Here is a 9,085-nt window from a genome sequence, read left to right on the forward strand (position 1 = left end):
GAATCCAGGTTAGGGGTGGAATTACTAATTGGAAAGAATCTCTGGAGTGGGTCAAAATAGAGTTTTAAGAGGTAAATACAAGTAAGCAGGTAAAGAGGAAGGTAAAGACTTTTCTGGCTAAAAGGCACCTTGACAAAGTGGGAGACAAAGCATCATGTGAACAGGGAAACAACAAGCAAGTGTAGAATGCTAAAGAATAACCTACAAAACAGAGAAGGATAGGAAATAAAACAATTGAGGCTGACACAGGTCAAGTCATGAAAAGCTTTGAATGCCAAACAAATAAGCTTAGCCTCCTCTATGAAACAATGAAAAACCACTAAAGAAATCTAAAAGGAGAGAGAATACCAGTGGTTAGGTGGAAGAGAAAAAAAAACTGAAAAAAGAGACATCAGTGTGGAGACTATCATAGCCAAAGACAAAAGAAATGACTAAATTTGAGTATCAGGATATTAAAAAAAATGATATTGCACCAATATATATCTAATCACATTTTGATAAATTTGAAGTACCATTCCTTGAAACCTTTCAATTTATTCCAAAGGGGAACTAAAAATACATGATTCTAAATAATATTTAGAATTACATAGAATGTGGCTTCTGTGAGTTTACTGGACTACATTGTCATCAGCAGCATAGAGACTAAGAGTTGGAGAAACTCTGGACTTTGGACTTTCTGCTCTACCAAAAACTAGGAATTTACCTGAGGTGGAGTGACATTCCATAGTATCAGGACAAATCACTGAGAAGAAAGGTGAATTATCTAATGTAACCATGAAGGGATCTAAGTTGCTGTTCCACATTTCATCAAATGACAAAATATGATAGTCCCATTTGTGGCATAAATATAACATTGTATGACTTCCATTCATCTTACATTAGTTATATTAGTTTGAATGAGATCTGAAATGTCTGTGGACAAACATTAGCATACTAGGAATCAATTTAAGAACATTTATGTTCATTTATGTTCTATTCAGAAACATGAAAGAATCAGTAGAATTCTCTGGATTTTATTTGATAGATCCGAATGCAAAAACCAGTTTATCTATTTAGTCAGAGCCAAAATAACATAAAACTGCTGGTGTGCCTCTGAAGATCACAACTAGTCTCCCATGTCCTCATTTCTCATGTACAGGTCTGTATCTATTTGTGAATTTGTCTTGTTTTATTTTAGTAGGCCTTGTTCTAAACAAGAGTTGATTCTGTTATCCTAGACACAGCCTAAACTTTACCATTCTTTTGTTTTAAATTTTTTTATATTTATTTATTTTTTGAGAGAGAGAGAGAGAACAAGTGGGAGAGGGCAAAGAAAGAGACACACACACAGAATCCAAAGCAGGCTCCAGGCTCTGAGCTGTCAGCAGAGAGCCCAAAGTGGGGCCCAAACTCACAAACCGTGAGACCAAAGTTGGAGGTTTAACCAACTGAGCCACGCAGATGCCCCTAAACGTCACCATTGTTAAGAATATCTTATTGTTTAAAAAGTGGCTTAAAAATAAACATTAATAAAGAGTTTGACTCACAAAAGTAAATTTGAGGTTTTGAATTAAAACTATTAGAGTAAATCAGCTACATTTTTTTAAATTAAAATTTCATAATGATATATATCATTTACATTTCAGAATTTATCACAAGAAGGCAGAGTTGTGAAAATAATATAATTTCCTAAAGACAGTGTAAGTTAGAATTCACAGTTTCTGATGGAAAGAAATGCCGAGTCTAGAATTTCTCCAAATTTTTATTAATTGCTAAATTTAGAGTCTATATATCTAAAATAAGTGGAAACTTTTACACAATTATTTTATGCAAGATTCACAATCTCTAAAATTTCTAGTATCTCCAAAATGCTTTAAAAACAGTACAAAACCGTTTTAGATACATATAAGTTGGCTGCAACCTACTAATTGAGGACTGACTAAAAACTCTTAAAATAACAAACATTTCATTCATTAAACAATCCATTCCTGTTAGAAACACATATACAATATTTTCTCCATTTCCACCTTCCTCTAACTCATCATTGTAAATCTTCATCAAATTTTTGATAGTCTGGTAATCATTTATTACTATTTCACATTTCCTTGAAATTATAATCTACACTAATAGTTTGGTGTTTTTAATGGAAAAGTCATCCAAAGCTACCCTGGGTATTTTCTTCATGGAGAAATAGAAATATCTCAAACACTGAGAACTAAGCTGTGTGAAAGACTGATTAACTATAATTTTTTTTTTTTACATTTGATAGTAGTATGATGGGATATTGTTTCTAAAATATCAGACTCAAAAAGATCAAATATTTTTTTAATTGTTCAAGATCATATTTTACTTTTATTCCACAAACAAATGTGAAATCACAAATACCACAGTTATATATACACTTCAATTAATGATAGAATCCAATATAAAATTATACTGTATACTGATGTTGCTCTCATGAAATCTAAGAATCCCACTCCCAATTCTGTAGCAATAATTGTAATTACCTTTAGGTTACTTACTTAGAAAAAAAAGAAAGACAAGAAAACATGCCTGCACAAAGCTAATAAGCAAAAAATCTGTGTAGCTGGGAAGCACGAGTTTATAAACAGCAACTGTGTATGATTTAAATCATAAACAATCAATCATTCATGTTTATTGAACATCTATTATGTGTAAATCATTGTTTCATAGCTGAGACTTGGGAGAACCTTGACCAAATCAATAATTCAACTGTGAAAAACAAGCCCAGAGGTGGACCAATTCTTTCTAGTTTTCTATATCCTAGATTTACATTCATGCTATGAAACTGGCCCCTCGTGTTATAGGAGATTTAATTAATCCATTAATTCTAAAATTACAATAAGATTTGCATGTTATAAAATATTGGATAGGGATGAATTCATAGTATTTCATTCATAATCTAATAATAAAGATCCCCTTCCATGCCACAGTTAAGTGACCAAGTGCCCTGATCTTTCAGACAAGATACATTAACAGTTGCTGGGCTCTCCTCAATTGATTTAGTCATTCTAGGTTTAAGAATATCACGATTCCCTTGGGGCGCCTGGGTGGCTCAGTCAGTGAAGTGTCCGACTTTGGCTCAGGTCATGATCTGTGGTTCGTGAGTTTGAGCCCCACGATGGGCTCTGTGCTGCCAGCTCAGAGCCTAGAGCCTGCTTCAGATTGTATGTCTCTCTTTCTCTCTCTCTCCCTCCCTGCCCCTCCCCTGTTTGTGCTCTCTCTCTCTTTTTCTCTCAAAAATAAATAAACAAAAAAAATATCATGGTTCTCATCTCTCTGTGAACCATGATTCTTACTGCACTTAATTCCTTGATTCCTCTCAGGTTATTCACAAACATATTATCTACCACAGAGTAGCTTTTAGCTTAACTTGATTAATTTACACATGGTCTATACCAATTCTCCTAAGACCACTCATGCGGTTTGACTCTAATAACCACACTGTTTACCAAGCACAATAAAGGAAAAAAAAAGTGTATTTGCATGTTGTAAACCAAAAACTCAAAATATTGGGAGAGCAACCAACTGATCATTCCCAAATATCTTATACTTGGCCCTATAGCAGAATGCTCCTATAACATACATTTATACCCTTGAGTTGGATATGGCTTATAATTAATGCAGTATGAATAGCAACTCCTGGACCATAGTCCAGCTTCCAGGGACTCTTATTTTCCTATCCAGAGAAAGCTAGAACAGAGTAGGGACACAGGTCATTATCTAAGAAGAATATATATCTGTAAGATCCACTGTAGCAGCTGTGCTCTGAACAAGGTGTCTTCAGTCTACCTCAGTTCCTGACCCTCGCTGTTTACAGGGTTCATCAGAAGAGAGCTGTGTGATGGGTACTGCAATGGAGAGGGAGAGTGGCTTATTTGGTCCTTAGTTCAGCCTAAATATTATTAGCTCAATTGGTCTATTTTACTTAAAAGGGCAAGTCTTTTTTACATAGGATTTTTCTTCGGCTTGGTCATATTATCTATTTCCAATACATTCCCTACCCTTACCCTCAGAAGATGGCCTATTTCTCTGATAATAAAAACAATCAGAAACCTTCCATAGGCTCTCACTACCAAATAAACCCATTCATTTGCAACCAAGTACATATATTCTGCCTTCCCTCCTTTTATGGCTAAACTGTTTTTGATCCTACTTAATTCTAACACTTTCATCTATGCATTAGATCCCATCCTTCTTACCTTCTCAAGGATATTATTCCAGAAATTCTCCTCTTTCTTCTCCACCATCATTTTTTTTCTTTTGGTTTATCCCCCTCAGCACAAAAATATGTTATTTCCCCTTTCTCTAAAAACAGACAAAAAAATGTGGTCAACTAATATTTTACAGGGGAGCCAAGAATACTCAATGGAGCCAAGAATACACACACACACACACACACACACACACACACACACACACTGTTTCTTCAACAAATGATATGGGGAAAATTGGATATTCATATGTAAAAGAATGAAACTAGACCCCTATCTCATACTACTCACAAAAATTAACTCAAAATGGACTAAAGTCTTAAATGTAAGACTGGAAATCTGAAAAGCTCTTTGACATAAGTCTTAGCAATGATTTTTTGGGATCTGACAACCTAAAACACAAGCAGCAAAAAAAAAAAAAAAATAGACAAGTGGGACTACATTGAACTAAAAGTCTTCTGCACAGTAAAAGAAATAATCAACAAAATGAACATAAAACATGAGAAAAGGAAAAAAATTGCAAACCACATATCTGATAAGGGGTTAATATCCAAAATATATGAAGAATCCATATAACTCTATAGCAAAAGTAATCATCATCATCATAATCATTGAATTAAAAATGGCACAGTTCCTGAACAGAAATTTTTCCAAAAGAAGATAAATGAATGGCCAACAGTATATGAAAAGGTGCTCAACATCACTAATCAAAAGGTACATGCAAATCAAAACAATGACATAGACCTCATGCCTGTTAGAAGAGCTAACACCAAAAAAGACAATAGATAACAAATATTGACAAGAATATGGAGAAAAGTATACCTTTGTGCACTGTTGGTGGGACTGCACATGGAAACAACTACGGAAAACCATATGGAGTTTACTCAGTAAATTAAAAATAGAATTGCCTTATGATCCAGCAATTTCACTTCTGGTAATACATCCAAAGGAAAGGAAAACAAGACATCAAAGATATTCTGCATCCCTATCCCCAGGTTCATAGTATCAGTATTTATAATAGCTAAGATGTGAAAATAACCCAACTGTCCACTAGCAGATGAGTGGATAAGTAAATGTGGTGCATACACACACACACACACACACACACACACACACACAGGAATATTATTCAGCCATAAAAAAGGAGGATATCCTGCAACAACATGGACATCTTTACTTGGATATCTATCTAATATAAATCACAACTATAAGATATAATAAAACTAAATCATCATGTTTTCAACAAAACTTGTTCTTACTTCCTATTTCCCTCATCTCAGTAAATGATAACTCATATTTTCAGTTGTTGTAACCAAAAGAACTTGTCACTTCCATCTTTCATATTACATAAGCAATCTTGCTGCAAACCTCGGCAGTTTTGTTCAAAATATATCATACGAAACCTTTAACTATTTCTACCGCTACCACTCTGAACCAAAACATAAATATTTCCCATCTAAGATTGTTAGATGGCACAAAAACAGACACATAGACCAATGGAATAGAATAGAAACCCCAGAACTAGACCCACAAACATATGGCCAACTCATCTTTGACAAAGCAGGAAAGAACATCCAATGGAAAAAAGACAGTCTCTTTAACAAATGGTGCTGGGAGAACTGGACAGCAACATGCAGAAGGTTGAAACTAGACCACTTTCTCACACCATTCACAAAAATAAACTCAAAATGGATAAAGGACCTGAATGTGAGACAGGAAACCATCAAAACCTTAGAGGAGAAAGCAGGAAAAGACCTCTCTGATCTCAGCTGTAGCAATCTCTTACTCAACACATCCCCAAAGGCAAGGGAATTAAAAGCAAAAGTGAATTACTGGGACCTTATGAAGATAAAAAGCTTCTGCACAGCAAAGGAAACAACCAACAAAACTAAAAGGCAACCAACGGAATGGGAAAAGATATTTGCAAATGACATATCGGACAAAGGGCTAGTATCCAAAATCTATAAAGAGCTCACCAAACTCCACACCCGAAAAACAAATAACCCAGTGAAGAAATGGGCAGAAAACATGAATAGACACTTCTCTAAAGAAGACATCCAGATGGCCAACAGGCACATGAAAAGATGTTCAACGTCGCTCCTTATCAGGGAAATACAAATCAAAACCACACTCAGATATCACCTCACGCCAGTCAGAGTGGCCAAAATGAACAAATCAGGAGACTATAGATGCTGGAGAGGATGTGGAGAAATGGGAACCCTCTTGCACTGTTGGTGGGAATGCAAATTGGTGCAGCCACTCTGGAAAGCAGTGTGGAGGTTCCTCAGAAAATTAAAAATAGATCTACCCTATGACCCAGCAATAGCACTGCTAGGAATTTATCCAAGGGATACAGGAGTACTGATGCATAGGGGCACTTGTACCCAAATGTTTATAGCAGCACTCTCAACAATAGCCAAATTATGGAAAGAGCCTAAATGTCCATCAACTGATGAATGGATAAAGAAATTGTGGTTTATACACACAATGGAATACTACGTGGCAATGAGAAAAAATGAAGTATGGCCTTTTGTAGCAACGTGGATGGAACTGGAGAGTGTGATGCTAAGTGAAATAAGCCATACAGAGAAAGACAGATACCATATGGTTTCACTCTTATGTGGATCCTGAGAAACTTAACAGAAACCCATGGGGGAGGGGAAGGAAAAAAAAAAAAGAGGTTAGAGTGGGAGAGAGCCAAAGCATAAGAGACTGTTAAAAACTGAGAACAAACTGAGGGTTGATGGGGGGTGGGAGGGAGGGGAGGGTGGGTGATGGGTATTGAGGAGGGCACCTTTTGGGATGAGCACTGGGTGTTGTATGGAAACCAATTTGACAATAAATTTCATATATTAAAAAAAAAATAAGATTATTAGAATATTCACTTAACTGGTTTTCCTGTTTCCACCATGACCAACTAAAGTCTATTCTTAATACAGAGGCCCAGGGTAATCCTTTTATTTATTTTTTTTATTTTTCTTAATGTTCAATTATTTTTAGAGACAGAGACAGAGCATGAATGGGGGAAGGGCAGAGAGAGAAAGAGAGAGAGAGAGAGAGAGAGAGAGAGAGAGAGACAGACAGACAGACAGGATCTGTCAGCACAGAGCCTGATGTGGGGCTTGAACTCACAAGCCGTGACATCATGACCTGAGCCAAAGTCAGATATTTAACCAACTGAGTTGCCCAGGTGCCTCCCAGGGTAATCCTTTTAAAAAAGAAATCAGTTCACCTGCCTTCTGGGACACTGAACTGTGTTGGCTCTCTCCTACTTTAGTGTTTCTTCTCTCTCAGCATTCTATACTCATTCTGTTCTTCATCCCAAACCTGGCATGACCAGAGCTCAGTCCTTGGTTTTCTTCTGTTCTTTCCATACTAAATTAGTGATCTCATCCAATTTGATGCCAAAATATTATCTATACTACAACAACTCGTAAGTTTATATCTCCAGCTTGGCTATATAAATCCAGCTGTCTGCCTGGTTCTTCTAGCTGGATATCAAAATGATAGCTCAAGTTCATTATTTCTGAAACTAAAAATGCTTCACTTGTGTCTTTCCCGTAACAGTCAATGTCAATTTCATTCTTTTAATTGCTCAGCCCCAAATATTGGAAACATACTAACACCTCCATTTTTTCACGACTTATAGCCTCAAATTGGCAATATCGGTATAACCTATAACTTGTTTAAAATGCAAATTCTTAAGCCTACCCAGACTTACTGAATCAAGAATGTTGGATGGAGCCCAGGAATCTCTGTTCAACAAAGCTTCTAGTTGATTCTTTTAGCTAATTCCAGATGTTTGCTTCCATTTGAGAATCACTGTTCAAAAGAATATGGAGAGTCTTACTGAGAACTGAAAGAAGCTTAGGGGCAAGGGTTGCTTCTTCAATTAAAACTTAAATTGCTTTGGGGTGCCTGGGTGGCTCAGTTGGTTAAGCGTCCGACTTCAGCTCAGATCATGATCTCAAGGTTGGTGGGTCCAAGCCCCGTGTCAGGCTCTGCACTGACAGCTCAGATCCTGGAGCTTGCTTCAGATTCTTTGTCTCCCTCTCTCTCTGCCCCTCCCCCACTTGTACTCTGTCTCTTGAAAATAAATAAATGTTAAAAAAAATTAAATTAAAAAAACTTAAATTGCTCTGTAGGCCATTTAGATAATCATAAATGCTGTTATTAGACCTCACATGGGTCTCATGGAGGTCGGGAGAGTATGGATGTGTCATGGCTTGTGACATGATGGCCTGAGTTGAAGGACTGTTCTACCTTCTTATCTACATATTGTTGAGCCAAGTATTTACATCTCTCTCTCCTATGAAATAAGGTAAATAATACTTAGCTCACAGAGTTATTATGAAGATTGAAAGAGGCTATGAATTTAATATCTACAGCAGTATTCACGTATAATATGAATCAATAAATGTTGGTTTCTGATGGCTGAATAGCTGTAATTTCTACTCTGACCTCTCTGCCAGAGGAGCCGTCTTTATTTCAAGAAAGTAAGTATAAAGGCTAGAGGCAAAGATTGGAAAAAGATCCTTGAGAAATGCTCACATTTATTGTAAGTAGGAAGAACTGTTCCATAATTCCTCTTTTGCCCCTTATTTTATCCAATTCCCAAAATTTCACCCTGTCCATAAAGCCTTCCCATTTCCAGTCTCTCTTTAAACATGACACTTCCATGATGATTCTAACTGTGCTTCTACTTTTTTACAATGATTCATTGGCATAATATGGTATTTTCATGTGTTTGCTTCTTTATCCACCTGGCCCATGCCTGTCCAATGTCTTTGTGTCTTGTATATAGAATGTTGTTAACCTTGTATGTCTTAAGGAAAGCCCCTTAACAGACAGGGCTTGCTTTTCTTGCCCCT

At 36.4% G+C, this 9,085-nt stretch overlaps 1 long non-coding RNA gene across 3 annotated transcripts in view; it reads right to left on the minus strand.

Moving 5' to 3' along the window:
- Positions 1-9,085, minus strand: part of LOC113598756 (uncharacterized) — a 943,191-nt gene that overhangs the window by 571,729 nt on the left and 362,377 nt on the right. For 2 of the 3 annotated variants that reach the window (XR_008298453.1, XR_008298454.1), the window contains 2 exons: positions 7,936-8,036; positions 4,203-4,308 (listed from right to left, as the gene is read on the minus strand). The exons of the other annotated variant lie outside the window; for it this stretch is intronic. This is a non-coding gene — a long non-coding RNA (uncharacterized LOC113598756). The remainder of the gene's footprint in view (positions 1-4,202; positions 4,309-7,935; positions 8,037-9,085) is intronic. 3 annotated transcript variants of the gene reach the window in all.

The sequence above is a fragment of the Acinonyx jubatus genome, chromosome B2, assembly GCF_027475565.1.
Source record: "Acinonyx jubatus isolate Ajub_Pintada_27869175 chromosome B2, VMU_Ajub_asm_v1.0, whole genome shotgun sequence".
NCBI lineage: Eukaryota > Metazoa > Chordata > Mammalia > Carnivora > Felidae > Acinonyx > Acinonyx jubatus.